Source organism: Nematolebias whitei, chromosome 22, assembly GCF_014905685.2.
Source record: "Nematolebias whitei isolate Nwh7 chromosome 22, NemWhi1, whole genome shotgun sequence".
In the NCBI taxonomy this organism is placed as follows: Eukaryota; Metazoa; Chordata; class Actinopteri; order Cyprinodontiformes; family Rivulidae; genus Nematolebias; species Nematolebias whitei.
The window spans coordinates 2,444,875-2,450,215 of NC_056519.1; positions in this window are offsets into that span (position 1 = coordinate 2,444,875).

The window sequence follows — 5,341 nt, forward strand, 5'->3', positions numbered from 1 at the left end:
CACACACACACACACACACACACACACACACACACACACACACACACACACACACACCAATGAAAGTCTCATCTCAGTGTCAGACTCTAGTTTCCGTCACTTTGCATTTAAAATCTCTAAAAATGTTTTTACCTCACTGAAGATTTTATCTATGAGGTGATCGTTGATTTAATCAAATTAATATTTACCAATGATTATTACCGTAAATCTTTATTTTAAACCGCTGATATGAGCGGGATCTAATTAAAAAATGCAGCGCAGGAATTACAGCTTCATGTGTTTCTGCAGATTATGAATTAATCTGTCAGAGGAAATAAAGATACATTGTAAATTAAGGCTTATTTAAATTTTAAATTATATTTGAGTCTTTCCTGAAAGAAGCAGATGTGTTTTTGCTCTGGGCCTCAGATCCAGCTGCGGGTGCAGTTCCTCTAATGGCCACCAGGTGGCGCTGCAGGAAAACTCAACTTTAAATAAGAAAAACATAAATCTTAAAATAAAACTTTACTTAAAAAAACTCTAACTCTTAATGTGACTGTTTGTTCGTGAGGATTTTCTGAGTGTTGCAGCACAAAAAGATCATTTTTCAGGTGAACATTTGTCTGGAAGGAGCTTCTGTTTGATTTATTTTAAAGGTTTCTCCTCTAAAGCTCAAACTCATGGATGCAAAACGTGTATTTTTTAAGAGAAAGATTCAGAAGTTGAAACTTACGAAAACAGAAAATCAAACATCTTACTTCAGATTTAACCACTTAATTAGATTTTAGTCCCAAAAAAATCTATTTTTTAAGGTTTTATGAAAAAAAAAAGATTAAAAGAGTCTTGGTTCACAGATTAATTTACTTTAAAGTCCATAAAACTAAAGACTTAATGTAAAAACAAACATATTTTTAAAACTGATACTGCTGCACAGAATAGAAGCACCAAAGTTTGGATCCAAACCCGACCTTAGACGGTTCTGGGTCATTTTTCTTCAACCAGACTGAGTCAGTGAACCACCCGGGTCCAACCGGACCCTAATCCAGACTAAAAGACTGAAGATGTAATCAGGATTAATTTTAAAGTCTCACACAGTCCCCTCATGTCTGTGGGTTTTATTTTGTTGTATTCCTGTTCAGGTTTTCTGTCTTATTTTGAAAAATTAAAGGTTTAGTTTTATTTTTTAGGAGGTGCTGCTCAGACTTCCTGTCTCACCAACCGGATGTTGACTCTGAGGTCTCTGCTGTCCTCCGGTGGACAGAACCTGAACCTGCAGCTGGTTCAGGTTAATACAAAAACCTGTTCCAGTCTCTGAATGGTGGACCACCACAAAGACCTGGTCTTATTTGAAGTCTAAGGTCCAGGCTGGTCCACAGGTCTTGGTGTCTTTAGGTCTCACTGTCTTTCTTCTAGAAGCACGACGTTGTTGCATCATTTATTGTTTGTTTTTTTTAGGCATTTTGTTTTTATTTATACTGTTTGCAGCTCTTTAATCAACAGCTGATGTTGTTTGATGCATTTTATAAATAAAAACATTTGTTTGATGTTATGGTGGAACCTTTCAAAGGTTAGACTTCAAAGGAATCTGATAAATTCAAAGGGTCTTTGAAGGCGTTCGTCGGTTCTGGACCTGTTTGGGTCCAACACTGAACCTTAAAAACACATAAAGTCTGACCTCAAGAGTCCAGCTGAACCTCAGAACTTCTTCTGGGCCTTAGATGGCAGCAGAGGTTCTGTGAAGAACGGGTCAGAGCGGAGTTCGGGCGGTTCTGTGGATCCTGCGGCTCAGACTGAGCGCGTGCAGGAGGTGTTGGTGTGATGAAGACAGGCGCTGGAAATAACCTGACCCCTGGCCTGACAAACCTGACACCCTCTGCACCCCCCCACGCACACAGGGTTTCCATCAGTCCTGAACCCAGAGACCCCCACCACAGACCCGTTTGGACCAGCTGGGGGGTCCAGATTGAATGATCCAGACACACAGAGGCAGGTAGCTGCAGTTTCCATCGCCCGGTTATTTTGGGGCTTCAAGGAAGCCGAAAGGTTTCAGACTTGAAGAGCTGCTGCAGTTGTTCTGATGCACTGAACCGGGTCAGAACAGCCGAGGTCCGAAACAGGCCCAGATTAAAGGCCTGCATCTCTTTGAAGGAATGTACGTCGCCCGCCGCTGTGCTGAGGTGCAGCTGTTTGGTTAAACTGAAGCTATGCATAAGTAGCTAAAAGTAGCAGAATAGCTAAATGCTAAAAGTAGCAGAACTCTGGCTAACATCTGAAAGTAACAGATTAATAGCTAAAGGTTAAAAGTAGCAGAAAGTTAGCTATAATATAAGTACCAGAATACTAGCTAAATGCTAAAAGTAGTAGAAGAGCTAAAGGCTAAAAGTAGCAGAAAGTTAGCTAAACTAAGTACCAGAATATTAGCTAAATTCTAAAAGTAGCAGAATAGCTAAAGGCTAAAAGTAGCAGAAAGTTAGCTAAACTAAGTACTAGAATATTAGCTAAATGCTAAAAGTAGCAGAATAATAGCTAAATGCTAAAAGTAGCAGAATAGCTAAAGGCTAATAGTAGCAGAAAGTTAGCTAAACTCAGTACTAGAATATTAGCTAAATGCAAAGAGTAGCAGAATAATAGCTAAAGGTTAAAAGTAGCAGAAAGTTAGCTATAATATAAGTACCAGAATACTAGCTAAATGCTAAAAGTAGTAGAAGAGCTAAAGGCTAAAAGTAGCAGAAAGTTAGCTAAACTCTAAGTACCAGAATATTAGCTAAATGCTAAAAGTAGCAGAATAGCTAAAGGCTAAAAGTAGCAGAAAGTTAGCTAAACTAAGTACTAGAATATTAGCTAAATGCTAAAAGTAGCAGAATAATAGCTAAATGCTAAGTAGCAGAATAGCTAAAGGCTAATAGTAGCAGAAAGTTAGCTAAACTCAGTACTAGAATATTAGCTAAATGCTAAGAGTAGCAGAATAATAGCTAAAGGTTAAAAGTAGCAGAAATTTAGCTATAATCTAAGTACCAGAATATTAGCTAAATGCTAAAAGTAGCAGAATAGCTAAAGGCTAATAGTAGCAGAAAGTTAGCTATAATCTAAGTACCAGAATATTAGCTAAATGCTAAAAGTAGCAGAATAGCTAAATGCTAAAAGTAGCAGAATAGCTAAATGCTAAAAGTAGCAGAATTCTAGCTAACACCAAGTGAGTGGAAACTCACTGAGAAGAACTAAACAAACAGGAGGCTGAAGAACAGACTGTGCTCAACAAAACAGATCCTGACATTTTTAGCTTCTAGCTAGCATTTAGCTAGCGTTTAGCTACCTTTAGCATTTACTACAACTTACCTTTAACTTACTCTTTATAGATTTATTGTACTTTTAAACTACTCTATATTGTTTCATTAATCTCTGCCTTATTTTTCTTAAGTTTTTTTCCTTTTTGTCTTTAATGTAATTTTTTTCTGCTCAGTCTAAAAATAATCTTATATTTTTGCTTATTTTAGATTTGAGCTGCCGTGTTACCACTTTCAGCTTTTAAACCTCAGTTCCAGTTTCTTCAGCTGATTTTAGCGGTTGTTCAGCGAGAAATAAAAACATGGAAACAGATTCTGAACACTCTGAAAAGAAAAAGGTCGAAAGTGAAACTCCATCAAAACGAGCCGATGTTTTGGACGTAAAGAGAACGGTTCTGGTCGGTCACGTTTGTTCTGTGAGAGGGGAGCTCATTTGGACCCGTCGGTTCTGCAGCCAGACTCAGATCCAGTTTCCACTGAGCGTGTGCAGCCGCCCCGTGAAAATAAACCTCTAACAGGTTTATTTCCAGGTGATGGAGGTAAATCTTCTCTGTCGTCGGAGCTGCGGCCCGGAGGAACCGGTCCAAACCCCAGAGTCCGGATTAACCCACATCATCGTCATCATCATGTGTGACTCAGCAGAATGCAGGAAGAAGGTGGCGGCCGATAATGTACCTGTCTGTTAGCAAAATATCTGTTAAATCTGACGTTTGCATGTTGAAAATAAAACAAATGTCTGAGTGGTTTTGTTGTTGACGTGAAACGAGCCTGTTGTGTTGGGCGACTCGGCACAAACAAGCCTGCTGACTCACCTGAAGCCTGCGCTCTGATTGGCTGACGTTAACGAGTTTAACTGGAGATTAAAGTGAGATCTGATCCCCTGAACACCTGCAGCACACACTCCAAACTGGGGGGTCTCTGTCGGAGCAAACCCAGTTTCATTCTGAGAAAACACGAGGCCGCGTTTAAACTTCTTTAACGAAACATTCAAATTTAAAAACAACTTTTTCTAGAGGCTTCAACTGTCAAAGGACAAAAAATACTCAGCAATTAGATTTAACAACAAAGAAGGCCAAACGAGCTAAATGTTAGCTAAAAGTAACAAAACACTGGCTATTAAAGTATCAAAACAATAGCTAAAAATACTAACAGCAGCAGAATATTACCTAAACACCCAAAGTAGCAAAACACTAGCTAAATGCTAAAAGTACAGAATTCTAGCAATCCACCAAAAGTAGCAGAGCACTAACTGAACAGAGTAGCAAAACAGTAGCTAAACACTTAAAGTTGCAAAGCACTCGCAAAATGCTAAAACTAACAAAATGCTTGTTAAACACCTTAAGAGGCAGAAGGCTAACAAAACACTACATGTAGTGAAATGCTAACTAACTCCTAAAAGTAGCAGAATATTAGCAAAACATTAGAAGTAGTAGGACACTAGCTAAACACCTAAAGAAGCAGAAAGCTCCCTAAACATTAAAAATAGCAGAATGCTAGCTAAATGTTTAAAGTAGCAAAAGGCTAGCTTAACACTGAAAGTAGCAGAACACTAGCTAAATGCTAAAACTAGCAAAATGCTTGCTAAACACTTAAAAAGTAGCAGAAGGCTAGCAAAACACTAATGTAGCGCAATGCTGATTAAATTATAAAAGAAGCAGAATGTTAGCAAAACAGCTAAGTTAAGTAAGTGAACTGAAGGTTAGAAAAACACTAAGTAGCAAAATGTTAGCTAAATACTTAAAGTAGCTAGCAAAACACTAACATTAGCAGAACACTAGCTAAATGCTAAAACTAGCAAAATGCTAGTTAAACACTTAAAGACTAGCAAAATAATGGGTAACAAAAGGCTAAAAGTAAAATAATGTTAGCAAAACACCTGAAGTAGCAGAAGGCTAGCAAAAACAAAGTAGAACAATTACTAAAGTAGAAAAACACTTGTTAAACATTAAAAGAAGCAGAACACTAGCTAAATGCTAAAACTAGTAAAATGCTAGCTAAACACTTAAAATCTAACAGAACGCTAGCAAAACACTAAAAGTAGTGGAACACTAGCTAAATGCTAAAAGTAGTGGAACACT